General features: G+C 41.4%; 1 pseudogene; it reads left to right on the top strand.

The window, feature by feature from the left end:
* The first annotated feature begins 30 nt into the window (after window positions 1–30).
* Window positions 31–26,248, top strand: LOC109453223 (pre-mRNA-splicing factor RBM22; annotated as a pseudogene).
* Window positions 26,249–27,455: the final 1,207 nt, after the last annotated feature.

The raw sequence follows: 27,455 nt of genomic DNA, 5'->3' as shown, positions 1-27,455 counted from the left end.
TAGGCTAGGCAATGGCGTCCTAGAGCAATCATGGTCCGTTATGAGGAGGTGTACGTCCGAGGGCAGTCGGCTGGCTGGCAGCTCTCAATGCGTGGCCTTGTCGTGAATGCCATGGCAGGTCACTGAGGACTGTCCACTGACTGTTTCTCATAATGGAAATAGGAGTGGCACACCTCCATGGTCACAGAATTAGGGGCTGTTGGATAATTAAGTAGAGAAATTAATGTTGATTCCTGTTTCTTCACTATGGTGGAATTCCCCAGGAAATTTTTCTCTAAATCACTGGAAGCTCTTCCAGTTGAAGAAATCCAAATAACGAATGATTTTTCTGCTGGGTATTCTCATCTTACGAATGTAACCAATGTTACTTCCACAAACAGAAGGCAAACCATATAAACTTTTAACCTGTGTTTTGTATTCATCTAATCATGGTCACTACCAGTTTGGTTCTTATATAGAATGATAGGTTTAAATACCCTTTTTAAGAAATACTTTGTGTACTTACTCTGAGCACAGGGCTCCATAAAAGAGAACTTGAAGTGGTTGGTCAGAAAAAGCCCAGCCTGTCGTTTGTATTCATACATGGTAGGGTAACTTAGGACTTACGTAAGAAGTAACTGCACAGCAGTGAAGATTAATTCCAACTAAAGTTGGTTTGTTTTGACTGATTGGTGTGAAGGCTTCCTAGAAGCTGCCATTTGACTTAGTTTTGGATGAATACTAACAAGCCAACATTAGGAAGATGTAATTTATGAAGATGCATGATAAATGATGCTGGGAACAATAAGTAGTCCATTGAAGATTGAAAACCTGGAGACACTTAAATGCCAAAACCTTTGTTTCCTTTTGTTATTGTTCAAATGCTTCTCTCTGGGGGCATGGAGAAATAACAATTATGTGAAATGCAACAGAAAGAGTCCTTCACGTCTATTCCCATTTGCACCTTGAGTTTTTGGCTCATCAATGAAAAGGATGGAAGATATTACTTATTGTTTTCATGCTCAGAAAATTGATTACTTCAGGGTTCCAAGTTCTTGAAACTCCCCCAGTGGAAATTGATGGTGCCTCATATCCTATTAGGGGCCACCTGACAAGGCCTTCATGTAAAACTGAACAGAGAAGCTAACTAATCAGTTGTTCACATGCAAATTGTCCCCCCAGGACTGACAATGATCCCAACTGGTGTTCTTACAGGCCTGGGAAGAAGACCATGAACGTTTCTCCTCAGACATTTATGCCACTATAGAAATACCAGTCAAATATTGCAAGTCATAAAAGGTAATGTAAAACAGATGTCTTTACCTCTTGGAAGTTTAACTTGGTTTTGATCAATGATGAGCTTATGTTAAACGTAGTGGAAAGGACATGCAAATGTTTAGGTTTTTCTTCATGAGTACCAAGAATGTGTTTCTTTTTAACACCTGAAGAATTGTCTAGCTATAACAAATTAAACGTTTAGAAATATGGACCCTTGGAATACAAAGCAAGAGAACTGACAACCTAGAAAATATGCTTAGCAATGAGCATATACCTACATACCTCACTTTCTACAAATGCAAATCTGGACTCTGGAAAGAGTCTACAAATATAGTTAAGAAATGAATCCTCTTTTCAGGGAAACTTCTGGATAACATTATCTTTGTAATATATGTTACCTAATGTGGTAGCACCAGCCTAGAAAAGAGCAAATAATTCAACAGCAGACAGCATCCCTGTTTTTCATGCCAAGCACTGTAGGGTATCCTCATAAGCCCATATGGTAGATGCTATTAACATACCCACTTGACAAGTGAGTAAGTTGAGGAACAGAGTAAGGAAATGGCCTTTCCTCGTATTGCTGAGACTTAATGTCGTCTGACTCCAAAGCCATTTCTCTTTAATACTCTATACTCTTTGTCAACTCTATACTCTCATCTGTTAGAGGCATTCTGGCCTCTGCAAGCACTTGAAGTTACATAAGGAGTTATGTAGTTAATCCTTACGTACTTGAACCCCAGGATAATAGTGAGAAATCTCATCATGCTGTCTGTCAACTGTGACTACGGCACATTTAGTCCTTTCTCAAATTGTGGACTGAAATGAAGATTTCAATAGTGGTAGAGAGTATAATGAAGCAATAGGGGACAGTGTCACACTCCCCCTAGGGCATCTTGGCAACTTAAGTGGGCAATTTTAGTTGTCACAATCACTTGGTGGCTGACAATGCTGGCAATCAGTGGGCAAGACTCCGGCAACTCCAGAGTGCTAAGTGTCAGGATGTCAGTAATTGTTAACAGTGCTACATGGTGCATTAACTTACAAGCAGGTGAAAAAAAAACTTTAAAATATGAGCTTGGAGCTTAACGATTGTACTGGTTATTAGTTATTGAATTTGTACTGGTTGTTGAGTTTTCTAAGCATGCAACATCTCAGGCAAGGTTGGATTTTGGTAAAATTCTGAAAAAGTACATATACTTTAAAAACATCTTATTAAAGATAACACTAGTGGTATGTATGGCCACTTCGGTGCATTTGCATTGGTCTGCATTTGTAGTTGTCACCTTCTGGAGTTTCTACATACAGGTACAAAAATCTGACTACTTCATTACGTCTTCTAGTGTAGTTGTCTCAGAAACAATACGTGTGTACTTTAATCTTATAGCCAGTATTAATCTCCAGAAAGTGTTGAACAGAAAACACTTGGGTAGTAGGAATCAATAGTTTAAATGGGAAAACAAAGCATTCCCAGCCTCTCTAAAACCCCAATCGATTTCTTGAAATATCACTAAAACACCCATAAACATATAATAATCTGCCAAGGATTTTTATGACAATGCATTTAAAATACCTTTAAACCCATGTATTCACTACTGGTTTAATTAAGTGTATGTTTGTACAGAATTAAGATCTCTGAACACTGCCAGGAGAGAACTTGGACCCATAAGGGGCTAAATGCTAAGGAAAAGTGGGGAAGATGATGGTCATAAGACGCAATGCATTTAAATGTGAGCACAGGCAGGACTCTATCAGGAGATAACTAAGATGACTTGTGTGCAACTCACGGTTCTTTGAGTCATTTGTAGGTCAACAATGTGAACATAAATAATCTCAAAACTGAGACATGTTTGAGGATACAGTAAAAACATTTTTTAAAAGGTGCATTAAAATCTGTTCCACTTTAAACTAAAAGGAACATACATACTCTGCTTAAAAACAATGGGGATTCTTTTCCCCCCACTAGAGAAATGATTTTCACAATAATAATTTTCAACTGAAAATGACTTGAAACCTGACTCTCAATACTTGCCATTCATGGGATTTTGGCAAAGTCACTTTACATCTTCAGTTCCCCCGTCAATAAGAGGGATTGTTACCCTCTAAGGGTGTCTGAGCTCAGTAGAGTCAGGAAGAGAATGCAGTTAAGCTATCACCCACCAAAACTCGGTCTCCCAGTACATTAAGCAGATCTGTGTTGTGTACCCTAGACCTTAGCTTTTATCCTTGCCAGCACATACTAATCCTGTCACTTGTCCAGACTCACTTGGGTAGTGGACTGAAACGGGGGTTGTCCAGAGGCAGGTGGGAACTGAGGATGAAGAGCTGATTCCATGTCTTTGGAAGGAGTGCTACTCCACCCAGCTGTTTTGTCCTGGAACATTGTTCCACATGGAAAGACAAGCCAACTCTTCTAGTGAGTAGCATAGCATTGATTCCATTGGACCCCAAGCTGTTTGCTGTGATGACCTCATTCTGGTGTTGGTTTTTCGAACTTAGGTGAGCTCTAGTTTCAAGCTGCCTGGATACTATGTCTCTACAGTGAAAGTCCTTTCTTTTGGGTAGAATAACTGAGTCTCTGAAATAACAAGAATCTCTAAAGCAAATGGAAAACCCTACTTTTGTGAAAACGAAGCTTCCTGTAACTTCTCAAGAGATGCCATGTTCATTCTAGCGATGTTGTGTGATGAAACACTTCATCTCTTGCGCTGCAGCATTCCCTTAGATTTCCCCCTTAGGCACCTAAGGGTTTTATAGAATGAACAACCTCAGGTATGTAGTGACCCACCTCTTCTTGGGACTGTTGTGTTAGGGTAGCAAGTAAAAGTGCATTTTCAGTGGTCTAGTCTACATCCTTAAATATGACAGCTTCCTAAATCAAGTAATTTTGTCAGGCATAGTTATTGCACTGAACAGAAAGATTTCTATTGTTTACCAGAAAAGTTCTTAGCTATAAAATTATTTTTAAATGCATAATTAATTTCTGCCTTTTTCTCTATTAATAGCATAAAATTCTCTTGGTTCTGATTTGGGACGATAAGAGATGACCTTTTTACTTCTGGTTGTGATTGCTCACCTAGCTTGAGTATTGGGAGCTAAATTGCTCCTAAATAGTTCTGGGATGTAGCCCTTTTAACTTAATTTATAACCTACACGTTTTTCTTTTGTAAGCAAGAATCACTGCTAATGTTAGTGTCGTGAATTAAATTCACTGCTAACTCAGGTCATCCTCTGGTTTGATTCCAGTCCAAAGTTGCAGTGGTTTGGTTTTGTTACATAATGAAGCCTGGCCAAAACATTAAAAAAAAAAACAAAAAAAAAACTGTTCTATAACTCTGAATGTCCTGGAACTGATTTGACCTCTTAAACCACACAGGTGGTGTATACGTCTTGGTCAGGTATAACAAAGAGCCATTGGGCTTACTTATCCTAGCACCTTTCATGATGTCTATAGGATAAAACTGAACATAGCAATTAAGGTCACTAGTATTTAGTGGGTATTTTCTCCAACACCACTTCTTATAGCAATGGCGCAGGGACTCGCTTTTCTGTGCTTCTAATGTCCCCCAGGATGAAATGGTGCCATTCCTTCTATATGTTTGATCTGAAGGCTCTTTGATAAAGAGTCCCAGGCCAGTTGCCTGGAGACTGAATGTTTAACAAGTATCTCAGATGATGCTTATCAGACAAACTTAGGTAATGCTGCAAGAAAGGAACAGGTTCATGATGGAGCGTGTTCTTAAAACATCCGTAGTAAATTCACTGGTGTCCAGCCTTGCCACCTCACACTTGAGTCCTATTTATGAGCCTGGCTATGTGATGGATTATATCTTTGAACATAATTTGGGCACAGAATGGAGGCTGGTTCTTGGCATCAGAACGTATAATTCTATAATCTTAGGGTACTGTTTCCCTCTAATGTACTACATTTGAAATTCTTTGGCATGACTTGTAGACGGACCCCGTCTTCCCCTCGTAAGCATAGGTTGGAAATTGCTTTGGGAGAGACTGTCCATCGGCAGTCACCAAAGGTGGTAGAACTTAAAACTGTGTCCGGTAACTTCTCACAAGAAGCAATGAAGGTGATTTTTGTAAGCCTAAGGTTTTTGTGCTTTATCGGGGCATTCAGATCTGAGCACATTTTGCACAACTTAAGAGTTCAGGTTGGGTGTAATGTGGGATCACCTCATCTAAAAGAAACTTCCATACACTAAAAAGCACTCAAGTCTTGAGGGACCCCTCACAAGTGTCCGATATCCCTCCCAGGTCAATCTGCATCCATCACAGCAACTTGTGTGTGGTCTTACCTGCGTCACCTCTGGCAGGAGCATGTTTGATCACTCTTCACTTAACTCTAGTGACGATGTCAATTTACACATAAACGCTGTTGGAGGTGTAAACAAATATTCCCCATATCCCACATCCTAATTATCACTTGGTACAGTGTGACTTAACAATCTTGTGGGTGTGAAATGGTATCACACTGTGCCTTAAATGTCCACTTCCCACAAGTGCACTAAAAGTGAAGTCGCTGAGGATGGCTATAAACGTGAACGTGATGGGAGAATAACATATACATGTTGTACCAGTGACTCAAATGCCCTGGCACTCTTGCTGTTGGTGATGAGACTTTTAAGGATGGTCCCTTAATTGTAAGAAAAGTCTCCAACAAAGCAACGTGAAGCCTTCAATGTACACAGTAGTTGCATTCCAGGAAAACTCTGCATAGGTTAAAACTATGCCCAAAACACTTGACGCCAGACGGAGTTAGATTTTAGACGTAGCTGTTTTTGCCCCACGCTGCCTGTATCAATCACAACCCCGGTCTATAGTGCCTCAGTAGAAGTTTGCAAGGCAGAGCTTCCCTTTAGGATTTGCTTCTTTCAACTGGGTCATCTCGAGAATGCTGAGCACAATCCTTACTTGCCAGTTTAGATCTGAGCCTTAAATAAAAGTGCCCAAATTTGGGTGTTTGTGTCATAGAGTTTTTTCTTCTTTTTTTTTTTCTTCTCACACCAGAAATTGAAGTTTTAAAGTTTTTTTCTTCCATTTTCTTTCTTCATTTCCTTCTGATAGACTTTTGACTTATTCAAAGTCTGTGTCTCTTTACTCCAATTGCCTTCTTTGACATTTTTGATGTGAGCACCTCTATTTCTAACCACTAATTGGACACCGTTTCTCTTTCAATTCTGAAATTTTAAAGTTCGATCACATTACAGGATAAAACATGAGTGATTGTATAACAGTAATATCCACATCAACAATCTTCTGTTTAATGGAAAAAAAAACGGATACCAAAAAATGTCCTATCTTAGGAGAATCTGCTTGCTCTTGTCTCCCCTAGTTTTCCTCCAACGGAACTGAACACCCTAAATGAAAACCCCACTTCTGCCTGTGGCCAGGCATTTCATAGTATCTCAGGCCATGACATATTGGCAAATCTTAGACTAAGTTTTCATGAGTGGTGTTAAAGAAAACAGGACTGATTACACGAGGCCTACTTTGAAGTGTGGGGAGAAGTCTCTTGTTCTCACATCTCTCTAACGTGTGAGCAGGGAAGTTTTGCCCTATTTCAGTTATACAGAATAAGTCTCATATCGCAGTTTCCCATGTAAGTGGACTCCTGACATGGAATTTGATTGCAAATAGTTCATTTGGGAGATGCAGGAAAGCTGGTAGAAGGGTAGGGAAGTGATACGGAGAGAGGAGGGGGGGGGGTCACATGAGAGGCTCTTGGCAGATGAGTGAGCAAGTGGGTGACAGCCAGGGATACATTCCTCTTAGGATAGACACCAGTCAATGGCCCACTATGGTGGCAGTGCACCATGGTACCAGTGTCACCCTAGGCAGGACTCTTTATGGGCTCTGAAGCTTCATATGGCACTGGCAAAGACTTAGATTAACATGGTTTGACAGTTCTCCCTGCCCAATCCAGCTTCCTGGCCTTTTATATCACAGGTGATAACTTCATTATAAACCTTACGCCTGCATAGTTCTTTTCAGTATCTGCTTCCGGAAGACCCCGTTTGCAACAGCTTCCTTACTGGGCTAGAGCCTGATACAATGTGATCTCCTATAGCTATTTAGGTCATCAGGTGCCCAGCTCATGATGGGCAGCTCAGGTTGCGTAGTTGCTGGGTGTATCAGGCTCTGCAAGGACCCAGCAACAATCTTGGAGTGGCTCTTCAAATGCAGTGTAACTGGAGGTAGAAGAGGACATGTGTCTTGAGGCTCCATTCAGCATCCTCTCTGCACCAGCACCTCAAACTTCAGTGGATCTGCAGAGCATAAGGAGAAGGGAAGGGGGTCCCACCACCTGGATGAGCTGGAGAGTTTCACTTGTTAAGCTCCTGTTCTCAGCAGGCTGTGAAATTTAAAGCTACTAGTTTAACCATCTAGAGGAATACACATGATATTCTATTGTCTTCTAGCTCCTATTATTGGATATCAGATGCCAAAAAAGTCATTATTTTGTTTTCCTCTCTAAAGGCTTATAAAAGAAAGCCCCCTCTACAAATTTTCCATAATATATACAGCTATTTCTTTTGTCGTCAGTCCTGCCTGGATTGACCTTACAAACAGTCCTTTCAAATCAATCTTCAGCTCAGGGAAATTTGCTTATATTAGTTTCACTCTCACCTTTTCCCTTCAGGAACGCCTGTCTACGTACTAATTTTCCTGCTCCTCCTCAAGCCTCTGCATCTTTCAGTTTTCAATTTCCTTCTTGTGTCTATCAGGCAAAACCTTCCAATTTCCATATACTTACTACGGCTCAAACATCCCTAGTAACCACATTTGAATCAGTAAGTTCTCATTTATGCACAGATGTTCTTGTACCAGGAACGGCATCACATCTTTCAAAGGCCACTAAGCTTTCTCTAAACTCTTGTCCTGCTGTTGGGTTTCACTTGTACACAGTGAGCTCTTTGGATCATATGTAGGTGTTGCCTACAGAACTTCAGCTCCATCCCCCAGTGCTTGCTCTCGTCCTTCCCTGTCTCAGGGCACCAGTGACTTTTCCTGGAATTACTTTTCAGGCTTAGTGTCAAATTGTTCTTTTCCCCTCCTCCCATTGTCCTAAAAAGCAGTGTTTTGAACACTTGCTCTTCAGTTGTTACTAGGAAACCTCTTGCCAATAGTCCTGACCTTATTTATAGTTAATCTCATTCAGACTCTAGGCAGTAGTGAAAGTGTTTAAATGCAGATTTCTGATTATCATCACACTGCCAGACGCATTGAGACACTTACTGTTTATATGATCCTTTCTAACGACTTCCATTCCCCAGTCCTCACAAATCATAGCAACCTTGGACACACGGCAATGTTAAAAGAATATGTAGCACTCCCAACTTGGGTTTGCGATCACAATTCATCTAAGAAACCGTATAGTTCTAATCTGAGTCAATAGAATCCTAGGAATTTGCAGAGAAGTCGATTGGTAGATAAATCTCACAATACAGGGATGCCCGGTTCCAGTTTGACTGGATCACAGGCCCGCATTTAGGAGGCTATGGCTTTCTCCTAGGGGCACTCTGTCTCCTGGACATCCAGGCAGCTTTGTGCAGTAGACTGGGGACGTGGATAGCTCCTGACACAAGGACGCCTTGGATATGTGCAATATTCCACGTGGTTAGTTTCAAAGGTTCATCTTTTACCAGATCCCAATCGCAGGTATATGTGGCTTAGCTACTTCTTCTGCCCGTGATGTTTCAGCTTGAAGACTCAAAGAAAAATCTCACAACTGTTTTCTGAACTGCAAAAAGTGTGTAAAACATGGAGCAAGATATACAGCAGCCAGCACCTCCTGTCAAATTCCCTGTTGCTGTGAGGCAACGGGTGGGTGAAGTCCCGACAGTATCAATAAGTGAAACCAAAGTCACTGTCTCAGGGAAGCTATATTTTAGTGAATGTTGTGAAGAGCGTAAGGGCAGATCATCTCATTGCCTGAAAACCATGAGTTTGGGCATTTGTATTCCTATCACTTTATATCAGTCTCAACTTGGGTGGTGGGAAAGGGGCAGGTGTACCTTCAAACAATGAATATTTGGTATGAGCACCACTCAGTACCTTTGGGAGATGCAGGTGGCAACTTTTTGTCCAGGTACCTAATCATTACGTGATTATAAAATTCGATTCAGTACAATGGCCTAGATGTTGCAATCTAAGCACTGCTCCCTGTGGGCCTGGTTTGAATTGGAGGCCTTGGCTGATATGACACATGGGCCCATATTCCATCCTGCTTCCTTTTCCCTGCTTGCACCTACATCTTCGATGGGATTAAAGACTTTAGTTTTTAAATTATTTTTACTACCACTTTTTCTCTTCTAAGCTAAACTTCAGCTTCCATTCATCTGTACAGATGCCATTTATCCTGTTCCCTTTTTTATTCAAAGCTCTTCTCAGAAAACACTAAGGAGGCTGCACTACCTTAAATCCTTTTACTCCATTCTACTGCTTAGAGTTTATTCTTTAAAATAGACCATTTTCCCCAAACGGCAATTTTTTTCAGCAGAAATGTCAATGCTTAAGTTTCTTGAATTTCCACGTCAACTACGCTGTTTTTAGTGGATTTTGAACAGTGAGCTAATTCTTGTGCGTGACAGTGAGTGAGTGACCACGACAAACCTTCGACATGGCCTCAGGTCTAGGGATTCACTATTTAGGGGAAGCCAGGAAAAAGTTGTCCAGATAGGTGCTGATACAGGAAGACAAGGAAATCTATTTTTATTTGTGACCTCCTGTGGGTCTAACTTCACACATCACTATGGGAGAAAATCTTGTCTTACTTCAATACAGATCTGAGTTTTGTATTTATAATGATAATCTAATTTGATATAAACTTGATGTTAGGAATTAAGTTTGCTTTGCAAAGGCTCCGGCTCTATTGCATATGCAGATGGTTCTATTTTTTTCCCTTTTGTACGTGCAGAAAAATGCTGCTTTTCCTCATGCTTCCTTTCTGCTTCTTCTAACACTTGGGTTTCAGCATTTCTGATAGCATTTCCTTAAATTCTCCTGTCATTGAAGGGACCTGTTTCTAATCTGTGGCTCAAAAGCTGCCTAACATTATGTGGCTGCTCTGGAAACAGACTAGCATGTCCTTTACTGTCCTTGAAGCCAGTCCATCTGTTTCCCACCCCAGGGAAGCCATTCGAAGCCTGCCTTTCCCACAGGGATCCATATAGCCCTTTTCTCTAGCATCTGGCTCTACAGGATCAGGTTCCTTCTCAGTAAAAGCAGTGCCATCTAAGCACTGAGGTAGGGTTTTCTAATTCTACAGGCTTTAACAAAGATATTCTGCATAGTAGAAAGTGGTACAACTTAACGTCAATGCAGCATTCCGTCTTCCCTTCTTTACTTTGTCTTAAAAAGACACCCTCTATCTTTAGCATTAGAGCTCTTTAAAAATTTTCCCATTATGGTGGATACGTATTAGTACATTATCATGAGATTGTTCAGGTTTTTCTGTGTTGTATGATTAAAATAGAATGTCTAAATTCTACTTAACAGCCAGCATTAGGTTTTGAGTGAAAGTAAAAAGTTATATGATCATACTTGGCTTCAGTAAGAAACATACAAAAATACTTTATCTAGTAACATATAGTATTTAAATAAAACTATTAAAGAAACCACTTTGAGTGTCTGGTATACTGACTCTATTTGGTTTTTGTCCGTGGTTCCTGGCTCAAAGCTCCTAAAAACTTGAGAATTTCTTGAGTGATTGAAGTGTCTTTGGTTATTTATAAGGAGACCCTTTTGATAACACCTGAGTTTATGCTAATGAGATGAGTTAGAGTGATTCCACTAAATAATCTCAGGATGGGGATGGTCTCTAGAAACATGATGTGATTAGGTTAGAAAGTTTAGCCCTACCCACTGATTTCCAGAAAAGGGAAGTGGGGGCTGAAGATTAAGCTCTATAACTCATGAACAATAAGATCTAATGAACTTCTGAGTTAGTAATTCCGTGGGAGGGAGTCCTGGGTGGGTGGTACACCCAGAGAGGGCATGGGAGTTCTGTCCCACTCCCCCACCCCAAACATTGCCCTTTCACATCTCTTCAATTTGGCTGTTCTTGAGTTGTGTCCTTTATAATAAACTGGTAACATAAACAAAGTGTCTTCCTGAGTTCTGTCAACTGTTGTAGTAAACTATTGAACCTGAGGAGGAGGATGTGGGAACCCCAAATGTATAGCCAAGTTAGACAGAAGTGCAGGTTGACCCTCAACTGTGACTGGTATCTGAAGTGGGAACAATCTTGTGGTACTAAGCTCTTTTTTTTTTTTTTTTTTTTTTAAGTGTAGTTGGTATATAATATATTATACTGGCTGCATTAGTTTCAACTGTACAATATAGTGATTTAACATTTTTATACCTGGCGATGTGATCACCCCACTAATTCTTGTAATCATCTGTCACTGTAAACTTATTGACTATATTCCCCTTCCCCTTTTTATCTACCCCCTCACCCCCTCCCTTTTGGTTACCATCCCTTTGGTCTGTTTCTATGTCTGTTTTTGTTTTGTTTTTAGATTTCACATACAAGTGAAATCATACTGTATTTGTCTTTCTCTACTTGACATATTTCAATTAGCATAATACCCTCTAGATCCATCCATGTTGTCACAATGGCAAGCTTTTATTCTTGAATTCTTTACCTGGAGTTATTGACAGATACTAGTTAGACAGTGTCAATTGAATTGTTGGACACAATTCCCTGGTGTCAGGGAATTGGATAGTGTGAGAGAGAACACTCCAGACTATGCATGAACGAAAAGATGGACCTTTTAATCCTGTGCTTAAAGCTGGGTCTGAACAGAGTTAGAAATACAAGATAATGTTTGAGCAAGATTTTGGCAAACTCTTTCAGAGCATCGCTCCACAACATACTTATGTTGTAAATGGCCATACATAATTATAGTCCTTGAATAAATTGAAGTGATTAGTTATTGATTTGGCTAAGTCTTTAACATTAATATATCACCCAAATAGATAATAAACTCAGTAATGTAATGTTGATAGAGTACACTTGTGGCTGTATTTGCGTTTTCTCTTGCATTCTAAGGACTCTCTGAAACTGCTGTCATGTGTTTGTTTTTCTGTAGTCAATTCATTGCCAGAGTAATACTAGCACAGCAGACTGAAGTACCCCTAGCGAGATTCACAAGACTTCTGCTCAAGCTGAAACATGGATCCTTGAGCTAAAACATGGTGTGATCATTGTTCTGAGTGGTCTGTAACGCTAGTTTTTGGTAGTCTCTGAGAAGAACTTTTATTTGGGAACAGAATTCCTCAGCAGCAGGTGGCTCATACCTCTGGAATAAAAATCTCGTCTACCATGCAGGTCGAGGACTATTAATAGTCTTGTCAATAAGCTGATCGATTTTATCAATCGTGCTAGACTGAATTGCCTCTCCCCAAGAGCTACAAACAGTGGTTACTATAATGCGCGTGGAATCTCTTCCTTCAGTGGTTCCTTGCAGTGGTTGCTGCCATAGTTGGGGAGATAAGAGAATCTTTAAAAGGGCCTGAACAGACTGCTCACGTGCAAGGGCAAAATTCTGAGTCTGGAATAAAAGCAGGTACTGTTCCGGGCTCTGCTGGTGGTGATGTGACTGAGATCATTGAGGGACAGTCTGAGGTCTTAAGAGAGTGAATTTAGACCACTCACCCTAAGGTACACCTCTATCTCTAACACTGACTGTGAAGTTATAGGAGGCAGAGCTTACAACAGGAAGCACAGCCATGTGGGCCATGAGTAGAACAGTTGCTGAGTGCTAGCTGTTGGGGTTCTGTACTTTCTCCTGGGCTCTCTTGATGTACTGAGCAGTCCAGCAGAGTTTATTAGGAAATCATTCTGGGGACATCCTTACTTTAGTCCAAAACACCAGAGAGATCCCAAGATGTTCTGGAGGGATAAAATCTTCACAATGTTTTCCCTGGAACCCAAGGATAACTTGGCAAAGCTTCCTCCAGAAGGCCCCAATCACAGGGTCATTTACAGATTTTAAGTGGAGCCGTACTAGATGGTTCATCCTGGCAGTACTTGGAGGAAATAACAGGCCCAATGATAAGTATTCTCACAGAACTTTAGAGTTCCCCTAATAGCTATTAACATCAACATCTATATCTTCTGTAACTCCATGCACCATCCACTTTGCCAGGAAAGCCCTAAGGAGCCCAGACAACAGAAGCCCTGTGGGTTTAAAGTCTGTGGGATGCCCATCTCCCCACTCAAACTTTCCCCTTGCTGGTGCTCACTAATGTGGAATTCCTCAACATCTCCTTGTTGGTTCCTAAAATCATTGCTTCCCAGCTTCTACTCACTGTGCGCTTGGAACCCTAGTGTTCTCCCAGCTTGTGGTGGTGGCTTCCGGGAACACCTGCCTTTCTGTGCTCCTCTGAAAATGATAATTTACCCTCTCGGCAGTTGCATGCAGTGTTTGTGCCTCCAAAAAGCCTCACTGTTTCTAAGCAAGGCCTTCCTTTGACTCATGTTTTAGATATTATTTCCAGCTTCTGGTGTCTGTGGGGGAGAATAACAGCAGCCCATGTTCAGAATACCATTTTGAATCTTTAAATCCAAAAATAGACTTATTCTGTACTAAACTGAAAGTTAGTCTTTCTGACCCCACATCTCTAATCATTGGCTTTACCAGTCAAAACCAAATATGTGGCTGGCATTCTCCATAGAAGAAACACAGTAACCTTGAGGTTGGTGCCTAGAGGAAAAAGCTATTAGAAGTTTCCATGGGTTGTTTTCTATTGGGCAGGTGAGTTCAGACAAACCCTCAGACTTAAACTTACCAAGCTACATTCAGTCACACTTCTTTTCTACTGTTTATTAAAACATACAAATAATAAATGTAGGCCAATAGCTCTGTGGAGGCTCTTTGAAGCTTCTGGTCTGAGGCAAACTGGTCTCCCTCTTCTCTTTTGAAATCTCGTGCACCTTCCACCAACTCATCCAGTCTCTGAATATGTTGTTTTCTCATTTAACAAGTGGTAACTTCCTTTCACTTGATCTGCTTATTTCTTCCAAATCCTGATTTATCCACACATTTCTTGTTCAATAGCCAACAAAGTATAAACTAACAGCTCCCATAGATTGAATATCTCTTATGATGCCTTCCTGTAGGTCTTGGAAACCTAATAGATTTTCCAGAGGATTCTTTAATCCTTGAGACTGGAAAACATCTGAGTAGAACCTAGTCATCACAAGATAGCTTTGGTGACTCCAGGTAAATGCCAGAAGTGACATTCTGTAACTTTGCAACCAACTGAAGACTTTTATGTGGCCAGCATGGCAAGACTATGCTTTATGTCTCTGAAAAGGAGAAAAAGGAGCTCCTATGAATAGATATATCGACATGTTCTAAAGGAATTCTTGGCAAGAGGCCAAGGGATCCCTGGCACTTAAGGATCTCGGCCTTGTGCAAATTGGGGAGATGGCTAGCTCATCCCAGCAATTGGCTGCTGCCCTCCCCAGCTTGGCTGGTGTGACAGTGACCATGCTGAATCCTGGCCCTTATACCTGGGAAGTCTTCCTACCTTCTCCTCTTGAGGATTTTCATCTTGTTTGTCTTCTGCCTTTTCTAGAACATGAGTCATTCTTTTACCAGTGTCTTGAGCTGGTAACTTGTCTCCTGTCTCACTTTTGTTTCTTTAAATTGCTTCTGCTTCATGACCATGGAAACTATTCTGTTGTAAAGGTGAGCGATTGGCAGAAAACAACAGCAATCAGTTGCTGATTGCTGGGACAAGCTGCCAGAAATTAGTCTGCCTCTTTCCATAGGAATGATTGGCCAAGTTATTCCGTGTTCTTTAGGAAAAGATTACCCGCATCATCCTGCCAATGGCACAGACATAAAACCTGCAGTCATCCCCAGTGTGAGGGCATCCAGGGAAAATCAGTGCTAAGGCATTATAGTAGCTAGGCTTCAGTGACACCCCAGGCTGCCAACACGTTGGCAGAAAGGGGCCCTGTAGTATAGTGTCTGGCTAGTAGGAGTGGTTGTGTACTGCGTGCAATAATAAAGGGAGACTGGTCACTGAGATGCACATTATGAGACAAGCAGTGCTAAATGGGCTTCTTAGAGCTTCCCTGGAAACTACTTGCTATGTGAGCCCAAGCAACTTTAGCCATAGAAGCAAGAAGAAACATATTCCAATCCAAAGCATAGATATTAGAGATGATTGGGATAGATACAGTATCAGACCCCTGGATTTGGCACAAGGGCTATAGGGAGTCTTGATATACATATAAGTTTACATATATAAAAACATAATACATAGATGACTGAATATGAGCGTATGTGTAGATAATGAAAGTGCTCTCAGAGGTATAACTTTTGGAAGGATAGATGAGGCTTAGCCTCCTCAGGACCGAACACTGGCTGTCCCTTACATAGAAAGGGCATTAATAGCCAGTTGACTCACATGGTGTAAGCCACAAGAATTACCATATTTTACCATGTATAATGCACAGTTTTTTGCCCAGATTTGTGAGGGGAAAATAAGGATGCACATTATACATGGGTAGTATGAGTTCCATGTCTATATAAATGTTTTTAATTCTTTTATTTGTGCTTATGAGTTAAAAGTGTAACTCTAGAAGTCAATCATGATATTCGTATGCAAAATAATACCCTGGAATACAGTAATCAGTTTTATTGAGCTTATGATGAACTTGTAACGGCAAAGAGTTCTTGGCCTGTGTAAATATCATACATTTGTTACTAGTACATAAAATGTCTTGTACCATAATACGTTAGAAAAATAAATGCTAAAATTCCTTTATAATACAAAAACAACCAAGTATAGGTAACCCCCATATAATACGGTACTTCTGTAACACAGTTTCACTCTAACACGGATCGAGAATTGGGAAACACCCTCGTACAACACGGCATCCTAGATGAAGGTTTCACTCTAACATGGTTTGAGAATTAGAGAAATCCCCGAACAACACGGGGCATAGTGAGAGCTTTTAAGAGCAAAAGATATCCAAAATTAGGGAAATCCCCAAATAATACTAAATGTAATAAAAGCTTTTAAGAGCAAAAGATATCTCATTTGAAATTTTTCATTCGAGCATGGATGTTGTGTCAGATTTGACTGCAGAATTTTAAAATTTATTAGAATTTTAAATCCATTTTGTTCGTGGAGTATTAAGTTCAGAGGATGAAGATATCTTGTCAAAAAGAAAACACCCTCTGTTATGGTGTTTAGTAGTGATGATGAAGAAAACATTATTTAATACATATTAATATGTTATGCTTTTGGTGAAAATTGCTTTAAAAAAGATATTTCTCAATTGCAAAAATATAATAGTACATTTTAAAAAAAATTTTTAGAACCTAACCTTTTTTGTACTAGTTCTTTGTTTCGTATAACACGAATTCGCATAACACAGCATTTTTTAGGAACATAACAACCATGTTATACGGGGGTTACCTGTACCTAACTGTAAACAAATAAAATTTGAATTAAAAAATTGAAAGTTTTTTTCCCCTGAAAGTTTGGGCCAAAAACATGGGTGCACGTTATACACAGGAGTGCGTTATACACACCAAAATACAGTAAATGTGACTGGGAGATATTTTCCTGACAGATTCTGAGCGTTACAGACTTCTGTCAGCTGCCATCTTCCTTCTAATTATTCTCAAACTACTGTATTTGACCTAACTTTTCTTTTAATCTAGAACATGACTCAGTTAACTAAGAAGTAAAATTACTCTTGGATATGAGCCCCTTATCAGTCATGGCCACAGAGAAAAATGTGCTTTGCAGTCAATAGTCTTGATGTTTTGTAAAATTTCAAATTGGTATTGAACCATGAGTCTAATCTTTTAAGGATGAATTGATTAGCTTAGAATCATAAGTGGTGACAACAGAGGAGGCCACGTATTGGTCATCAAGTCCCTTGAACCTGTTTCATCATTTTGGAGGGGGTGAGCTGATACAGACTGGGCCAAGTTTTGTATCCTTTGAAGCATTTTCAGCCCATTGAGGGATCCTTCAAATGCACTATTTTCCCTAATTGCCAGATGTTGTACAAGATGACGAGTCAGTCAATCAGTAGGTACCTACTATGTATGAAACCATTGTAGGTCCTGGTGACACTTTGATCACAAGAGAAAATACCTCTGGATGGATTTCTCCATCCCTGGTTCCACCCACTAAAATGGAACATTTTTAGACTTGAGGTTGATTTGGAATATTTCATTAAACAGGAATTATTAGTACTTCTTAATGATGACTTTACAAGCTGTCTATGTGATATCATAAACATTTTAAGCTTTAAAATGTTGCCCATGCTCTATGCTACCAGAACAAAATCTATATAGTAGAGATTATACATAATATGTCATGCTTTATATCTTAATCCTGGAAATTGTAAGCATAATTTAAATACCAATAAATACTTGTCTGAAAAACGGACAAACAGAGCATCATATTTGGTGGTTTAACCCCATTTTTTTTAAGCCCGAAGCTCTCTAATTTCCTGAGATATAGAAGTATAAAAGGTGACCTTAAGGAAAAGGAAGACCCTGACTAAAGCTAGGCTGGTCCTGGCCTCAAATTCCATTGCCTGTTGTTTTGTCCTAAATCATTACTAGAAAAGTTGTTACCTGAATGAAGGAACCTAACATCTCAGTGAGCTCCATTCACATTCAGCTTGTTAGAGGACTGAGGTTTTGGTGGACGACCGTACATCCTAGAGGGATTGAAAGTGAAGGGTCCAGGTGAGATCATTGAAACTTAATGTACAGGAACCCTAAAGGAGCTGCCAGAACTTTGGGTAGTAATTGGGAAATAGATATCAGCCAAGCAATCTCGTGTGGAATTATGTTATACCAGTTAATGTGCTCTCCTGACATACTCTCCCAATATACTGGTATAAGTATTAACAATTAGACCACCATCTAGTGCCAGGGACCCTGTTCTCCACCTACCATCACTAATGAGAATCTCATTGTCTGCCAGTCAGCGAGTGATCCAATTCCAAAATCCTGTCCCCTTGAATGCTTTCTGGTCCACTTCTAGTAGTAGTGTTGAACCATAGGTTTCCTCTCAGCTGCAAATCTGATATGCAAGTGTGATATGCAAGATGTTAATTAAGGAGGCATACCTCTGTGATCTATGCCTGTAGAAGACGGTAGGAAAGGACAGAGGAAGACTATGTGGTATGATGTGATCCCAAAATACCCTCAGCCACCCACAAGGGATGCTCTCGAGCTGCATGGCCCTTCCGATTTGCCCTGAGTAGGCTTACCTGGCCACAGCTTTATCCTCCATTGGGTTGACCGCTAGATGTGGTCAACCTGGGAAGAGATATGACCTTGGCATGAGGTAGCCCTTTGCAGCTGAAGCAATCCATGAAGGGCTGATAGATAAAGGCTGTCTGTTGATACCAAGAGCAACACGCCCTTCCCTGACGGGATCCTGTGCACTGTCCCAGTGTCTGCAACCCAGTGGTGCCACTTCTTTCACTGAAGGCCTCATCGCATCACATCTAGAACATGGTGAAAAGCCTGCCTGCAGGGGGAGTCGACAAATCAAGTAGACAAAAGCCAGCAAAATAAGTGGGGATATTAGATTTGTTGAGGATTTAGCTGGTAATTTAAAAAATATTCTAACCTGTAGTAACACTATATAGATGCAATATATAGATAGACTTATTCTTTGTGTTTTTTTGGTGGGCCTGTGTGCACCAATAGATCAACTTTTAAAGGCTATCGCTTCCTGTCATATGGCTTATGCCAGAAGGGTACAATGCTGGAGACCTATTTCAAGGCTGTGTTTAGGCCATTGTTGTCAGTGGTTTGAATGTCTTAGGAACAGACCTGCCCGAAATTGCCCCTGTAGCGAAAATATCCATGTGGAAAAGTGTAATCTTCTTATTATTGGACAGAATAGACTACTGCTAGCCTGTTTATATCTATCATACCATTCCTCAAAGACAAATAATCATATTTAGCATTCTAGGTTGAATGCTTTATTTGGAGTTCTGCACCAGGAACAGAACCTGAGAAAAGAATTTAGATGCTGACACTTAAAAGTGAGTAAAGGAATGGTGGGGTGAAGGGAAGAGACCCCAATAGAAGGGTACATTGCTGAGGTCCTGACAAGGTGCACTAATTGGCTTTGCTCTATCCTTACCTGAGATTTCTTAGGTCTTCCATTGAGTCTTGGCTGAGGTACTTCAGACTCTTAAACTATAAAACCACGCTGGGAAATGTTACCTAGAAAACAAGGTCACACACAGCATTCTCTTGTTTCACAGGTCACTTTAGTTGGCCTTCTCCTCTTTCAAATTGTTGGCTCTAACACAGGCTTTGTACTTTCTGATTTGTCAAAAGATGCCCACTAGTCTCAAGTGAATTCAAATTCCTGGGCCCCAATCATTGCTTTTGTCTATACAGAAGTGACCTCGAGAAGCCACCAAATTGCAAACTCCAGTTAGTGTTTGGGGTACTTAGAAGGTGGTAAACGTCGTTACAGTCCAAGAATAGGATCAATACACGTGTCTTTACCTTGAAGTCACTTTGCATTTTTCTTTAAAATAAGAAGGGCTGGCAAGCGTGTCGCTTTGTAGGCTGAAAATGCTAGAAGATTTAAAACCTGTCACTCTGACTCTACATAACAGCAAGTGCATATCTGAAACAGAATAGAACCAGGTATTGTGCCAAGGGCATCGTTTGCTTCAAGTCCCTTTGCAAAGAAGGGACAGGTTGTTTCTAGGGGCTTAGATTCTGATCCCAAGTGCCATTGTTGATTTCTATCCAAAACCCAAGAGAACACACTTCTGTACTCTAGATAGAAGTGTGTTTAGGCATCGTAAAACAGAGAACTAAATACATTAATTTCTATAAAAGGATATGTAGGCGACTGTATCTGGGGGCTCGCAGTTCTGAGTTCCATGTCGTATCATAAAATGTCTTGATTTTTAGACATCTGCACTTCAGTCTACCTTTGAAAATCCAATTAGTTTGCTGATATGTAGGAAGTCATGTAAGAAAACATAATTTTGGACAAAACACCTGGTATTTGCTTCAACTAAACATCTACGTAAGAACCAGACATGGTAAGACATGTCTCCACAACAAACTGAATATATTACTGTGGGAAACCACAAAATATTTTTCTTCATCTTAGTGTTCACGTCAGTCCAGGTTAGACTGGAATCTGCAAGATCAGATTCCAAGATGAGATTAAATGTGCAAAGATCATATTGAACAGAAAAGATTGCATGGAAGAGGGAGGAAGCATGGCAAGGGTGGAAAGCCATCTCACTGTGATGCCAGTGTGACCCCAGTGAAGGAGAATGAGAAGCTGGAGTGGAAGCATCCAAGACCACCACACAGGACAAGGTGTGCTCTTGAGGGTACTTGAACAGCCAAAGGGGTCCCCTGTCTCCCAGAAAAAAAGTCTTCCTTAGCAAGAGAGCCATGTTGTCATTGGGCAGCAGCCCTTGGTACTGTGGCCTTGGTACAAATGGAGAAACGGATTTCAAAGAGTGCAGCTGGAGCCTCAGTCCATTTCCTCCCTGAAGGAGGTCTGTGAGATCCATGATTGTGGCCCCCACAACTCGTTATCGAATATTAAAAGAAAATACGAACAAAAATATTCATGTGTACCCAAAGTCCTGATTATCAAAGCTTTGGACCTGGGGAAAGGAGTTAATTCAATCTCATAGACTTCAAGTGACCAACCGTTCACCTTTGAACAAGTAGCACACGGGGATCAACTTGAACTTGTCTACCTTCTGTGGGCAGACCTATTTCCTGTATGACTCTGACTCCTATGACTGAGTGAAGGCCTTTGTAGAAAAAATAAATAGCCTCTGGAAATGTATTTGGAGCTGTTTATGGCTAAACCTCTTTGGGCATGCTGGTATGGCCCTTAAACAGCTTTCACCTCCCAGTTTCTTTGAGGCTTAGATGCAATGACACAGAAGCCCTGAGGAATAGTGTGGTTAAAGTGTGAATCGACCACAATACCTCCAGGTCAGCCAGTCTAGGTTTGGCCCAAGAGCAAACTTACAACGTATCCTTCCAGATGACTTTTTAATGTTGTGGGTGACATGTGTCAAGATTAACATCATGATTAGAGGGATTGTGTCAGCTCAGACCCTACAAGAAGCAGGAACCAAGATGGAATTTCTTTGTGAAAATATCTGTAAAGATAACAGGAAGGAAATAGGAGTGCATGGGGAGAGACTTTGGAGTACTTTGCAGGTCTGACAGTGAAACAGAAAAAGGATGATTAGGAAGAGGAGACTTAGACTACAGTGCAGGTCTGAGAAGCTTTTGGCCAACCACTGGGGAGCCCCAGTACAAAGGTGGTTATAAAGGAGTCCTGCATCAGACAGGAGTGGCCAGGCTCCTGCAACTTTGCCATGCTTTCTCATTGGCTGGAGCATCCCAAGAAGTGTGACCTTGGTGGATGCTGCTGCAGATTTGAAGAGATGGCAGCTGGAAGATGTTCCTACCAGCTACTCCTTGTAGAACACCTCTATGGTTCCAAGGGTGACACCTTGATTGGATAAACAGACCTGTAAAGTGCAGGTGTGATAAACAATTCCTCTTTGGTTCCCATGGGTTCAGAGGTGTGACAAAAGCTAAGATCCTTGAGGACTGACACAGATGTCTCCATCCAATGTTTCAAGGCCCCAGGTTTTTCCCAACAGAGTTCTGAGCTTAGCATAAGACACCTGTTTCAGCTGAGCATGCAGTATCTGTCAGACTTGGTCTCTAAGCTTGTCCCTTAGCTCACTGCTGTCTTTATGAAGGAGCAGATGTCCTCTTGGTAAGCTACCATGTTTCCCCAAAAATAAGACCGGGTCTTATATTAATTTTTGCTCCAAAATATGCATTAGGGCTTATGTTCAGGAGATGTCATCCTGAAAAATCATTCTAGGGCTTATTTTCTGGTTAGGTCTTATTTTCAGGGAAACACAATACCAGAGATGTCTGTTTTACACACTAAGTTTTCACTTGTTTGTTAACAACCTTCATTTACTCAAGATCCCCCTACAGAACACTGATTCCACTTATGAACAACTGGACATCTCTACTGTCTTTCTAGATGTTGTTACCCCCATCCCTTTCAATGTTATAATCATTGTATTGTTAATAGCATCTTCTTCTAGAGGGACATTTCCCATGTCACCGGAAGTGAAATCTTCAACACTTGTACAAGTACTGTGTGCCTGGGGGTTTCTGCATGACCTACATTCCATTTGAGGTCTTCAAACTCCACACTGCTGTTCTCTTGGATCACTCCCATGGTGTCCATCCAGACCCTCTGAAGAGTAGGCATCAAGATGGAAGTAAACACTTAAGAGATATTGAGGGAAATCTTATGAAGAATAAAAAGAAAAGTGAGCAGCAATAAATGGGGCGCCATCCTGAGTTGAATGAATGCTGTTCTGGTTTCAGAGAAGACAAAAGGGAGGATCAGGTAGAAAGAGACTCACATTCTAGGACAGCCCTGCAAAAGTCCCAGACAGGCTGTTGTGGTTTACAAGGGCAACGACTACCCAAAGAAGACACTTGCATTGAGCAGGGAAGACCCAGATTTAGTTACCAGTCAAACTTCTTCATTGGCTGTGATCAGACTGGAAAGAGTGAAATGAATATTTTATGTAATGTGGAGGTATTGTAGCTGGGGAGCAGAACCATCCTCCTTGCGGGACATTTTCTTGATGAGTCTGCCCCTATACAGTCAAGTATTCCTATGTCTCGATTGCTGTGCTGCGGAAAACGTATTAAGACGGGAGCACATTCAGATTGTTTTGAGTTAGTTACTGGAAAAATCAAATCATTATTTGCTAAGAGCTCAATCTAATTCAAAAAGTTTCTATTCAGAACACAATAACTTGTAACCAAAGAAAGTGGAACTACATGGTAACTAACAAAACCCAAAGAAAAAAACATTTGTTTGATAGCCAGTCTCAGAAGTAGAATCTGAAAGACTGTCTAACTGAGGAGTAAATAGCCAATGGAACCAATGTGAGAAAAGTTTAATCAAGAAAAAGTGAATCTTGGTAAGAATAGCAAAATTTGTGGTGCTTTAACTTGACCTATTTCCCATGACTCTCCCCCAGATCCATGATAGCCTTGAAAATTAACAGCCTCACAATCATGGTAGCCATGAAAAATAGTAACTTATACTGGAAGAGCAAAATGGGATTAGTACCCACCCCCACCCTTAACCCCCTGACTCTCCCAACCCCCCAACCCCGCCCAAAATCTCAGTGTCCAGAGAATAGTCTCTATTTGGCCTGTCAATTCCCTGGAAATATTCAACCAGAGACATTGTCTATTTGACCTGACTCAGAGCTTACTCTTTGCAAACTGCCTTTCCCTTGGGCATTTGTCAAGAACAATCACAAAAATCATTTAACATCACCACGCCTGAAGTGGCTGATAGCAGTTGGTGTAAACAAGAAGCTGACCACCAAATTTAAAAGGAAAAGAAGGGGAATGACATGTCAATAAGGGGCTTGGCAAAGCTCCAACATACTCCTGGAAGCCTAGAAGGCCACACACACGTGTAGAGTTGGGCACGTTCCCAGAGTTGTGTACATGCTCACCCAAGACCTGAGAAGGTCTGAGGATTTCTTGTCCCTGGCTGACCTTGACGCTCTGTGTAAGCAGGAGTGAAAGCTAAGGTGAAGCTGTAAACTGCCTACCCGAGCATTGACGGCATGTTCAAAACACACACTAAGTCCCTAACAGAGGTTGGGAGATTTATTGGTTTAAAGTGTGGACAAAAAAAAGGGGTTCTATGAAAAGTAACCTTACAGGGTGATCTGATCACAGATTCCTAGCTGAGCAGGTCCAGGTAGGTAGTCACACCCCAGGCATATGACTTGAGTGAAAGGTTTATGCCTTAGGTTAGCCCTGTCCAATTATTCTTATGTGTCTAGGTTAACACATCCTTGATAGGCCAAAGTAATCCTCTTTTTTTCAGACCCCTTCCCAAGCAACCACCCTCAAGAAAGCACAATCTTGTTAACTATCCTGTAACCCAGTCACCACCTTGCTTCCTCCCACCTTCGTGTAATCTTCCCAACATTCCCTCATCAATTCCAAATGTATAAAAGAAACTGCAGGAGAATTGTGGCAGTCCTCGCTCCCAACTCCGACGCTGCCTCTGCCTCACTCTCGCAACGTGGCAACTTCCCTGGGTTCCAACACCTACAGCAGCCAGAACTGGGAGTGTGAGGACGTCCCCATTCTTTGCCAGACATGTCTTGGAGAAAACCCATATAACCAAATGACCAAAGAAATGTATGGGAGGGAAGGTGAAACCTGTGCCAGGCCATAGCCAGTGTGTCGCTGGTGCTCCAGGGTCCACATGCATTTTCAGAAGACTGAAGTGTGCCAGACCTGCAGTAAATTGAAGCATGTCTGTCAGACCTGTCTCTTGGATCTAGAGTATGGCCTTCCCATCTGGGTTCGTGATGCAGGATTTAAGGGTGACATGCCAAAGTCAGATGCCAACAAAGACTACTACACACAGAATGTGGAGAGGGAGATTTCTAACTCTGGCAGAACACGGCCAGTTGGCATGCTGGGGAAAGCCACATCCACCAGTGACATGCTGCTCAAACTGGCCCGGACCACACCCTACTACAAAAGGAATCAACCTCACATTTGCTCTTTCTGGGTGAAAGGGGGATGGAGGAGGGGAGAGGAGTGTCCATACAGACACGGGAAGCCAACAGATCCAGGCGATCCCCTTGCTGATCAGAACATTCAAGATTGATATCACGGAATCAATGACCCTGTGGCAGATAAGCCTCTAAAGCGGGCTTCAACGATGCCTCATCTGAACCCACCAGAGGACAAGACTATCACCACACTGTGTGTTGGTGGTCTGGGTCATATTTTTACTGAGACACATCTAAGAAATCGATTCTACCAGTTTGGAGAAATCCAGACAATCACCGTTGTGCAGAGACAGCAGTGCTTTCATCCAGTTTGCCACGATGCAGGCTGCAGAAGCGGCTGTGGAGAAGTCCTTTCGTAAGTTGATCGTCGATGGCCAAAGACTCAATGTGAAATGGGGAAGGTCCCAAGCAGCCAGAGGAAAAGAAAAAGAGGTGGAATCACAGGTGCTGGGATGAAGCTAGAGCCCGTTCCTGGATGGCCAGTATAAGGACAAAACTTGGGAAATTCATAACTTAGACTTAGTTCAGTAACCTCATAGCTTGCTATTCCGCCATCTTCTCTTTTTGTCCCTTTCACTGCTTGATTTAATAACTCTGCTTAGTTCCCTTCTTAAGACTGTATATACATGTTATTGATCTAATTAATCAGCAGAGCACTAATCTGGAAAGAACAATTGTCAGGTCCCAGACCCTGGGATCCATGGATGCAATTCCCCTGTGGCTTTTACTGACGATGCATGACACTCAACCCAGGCCTACTGCATTTGAGATAAGCTTATGAAGCAAGCCAGACCACAGGAGGCGATTTCTCAACTGTCAGCCCTGAAACTTACATGACCACCTTCCACCTTTCTTTGTTCTTTCCGCCCCCTGCCCTCCCTACTCGTCTGACTGTAAAACCTCTTTATCCTCAGTTTGGGAAAGGTGGTTTTGTCTAGACATCAGTATGCCATCTTCCCTAGCTGCCAGCATCTAGAATAACATACGCTTTTCTCCGCAACAACACTTGTCACTCAAGTTTTTGGGCCCTGGGCAACAAGCTGCTCTGGATCTGAGTCCGGTAACACCAGGAGCTCTTCAGCCTCTAGCAGCAGCAGAAGAAGCCTCTGCCAACTACTTCAACCTACTGCCCAGTGGGCCTCCCGCTGGGTGAACATTGGCCCTGCCCCAACTCCCTGGTTTTGGGCCACACATGTTCCGCCCAACGGGACCACCTCCTCCTTTCATGAGGGCTCCAGGGCTAATCCACTATCTTTCTGAGACCCTCACAGGATGGGAGTTCATGCTGGGAAACACAGCAGCCCCTAGCACATTATCACCACTCTGGGGCTCTACAGAAGACAGGGCACTTAAAAATCCCAGCCAATGAATCTTTGAATCAATATATTTTTCCTTCCTTTGTAGTTTCCGTGGTAGCTAAATGTGCTCAGATGTGGGCAGTCAGAATGGCACCCATGCTTTGATTAATGGACCTCAAATAAGCTGCCATGAACACATCTGGTGACTACTGTAACACTACTAATAAAACATAATGCCTGTTCCCCTTACGTCTGTGGGGAATAAGCAATGGGGTGAATTGGAATATCCAAAGGAGTGACCATCCCAATTACATGAGCATTTTGTATTTTGAGGGGAGGAGGGAATTGATCCACAGGAAAAATCTTTTAACCATTTTTATGTCCATTGTATATTTTCCTTTTTATCATCTAAAAAAAGATTACTAACGTTAATCATTTAGTGGCACGAGTGTGATTTAACACTTTCGAAGTCACACCCTCAGAAAGACAAGTGAAACCGGCAGGCAGCCCAACCCAGCTCTTCTTACTTCTCCTTTCCTCATTGATCACTAAAGGAATCTGGCTGATAGTTTCACAGAAGTAAATGCTATGCTACCAAGAAAAGACAAAAATAAAAATTACTTTTTATTCCTATTAATCGATGGAAACAAACACAAAAGAAACTGTAAAACTGTGACTCTCCAAAGCATTTGAGATCTTGTTTTGGCTCAAATAAACTTTTATGAAAATTCTTTACAGGTTTGGATGTTCCTTACATCGACAAAAGTGTTTAAGGGAAGTCTCTGTTCAATCACTAGTTGTCCACTAAACTAACACAGCAGAGACTTCAGTGGCCACACATTTAAAGTAATGGCTCTTTCATTTAACATGCTCGGAACAAACAGGAACTGAAACTGCAGAATTCCAGACTCAACCCTCAGAGTTTCTCAATCAGTACATCTGGGATAGAGTCCAGAAATCTGTGTCATCTTGACTGATCAGAAGTTTTACTGTCTCTTCAATAGGTCAAATATTGCACATCAGTGATACAGATGGCTCATGGAACATATTTTTCTAAGTGGAACCATAAGTCCATTACCATTTCTTAATCTATAGAATGTGGGCAAAAGAGCTGAGTTATAACAGGGGGCTGATTCAGCTTATTTCTGCTCTGAATACTATGAGGTACTTATAGGGTTTGTGTGGAGATTGGTGGCAGATCAATAAAGGATAAAGCT

Source organism: Rhinolophus sinicus, linkage group LG06 (assembly GCF_036562045.2).
Source record: "Rhinolophus sinicus isolate RSC01 linkage group LG06, ASM3656204v1, whole genome shotgun sequence".
Taxonomy (NCBI): domain Eukaryota; kingdom Metazoa; phylum Chordata; class Mammalia; order Chiroptera; family Rhinolophidae; genus Rhinolophus; species Rhinolophus sinicus.
Note: the sequence above shows the minus strand (reverse complement) of the source record. Positions and strands in the feature narration are given on the sequence as shown.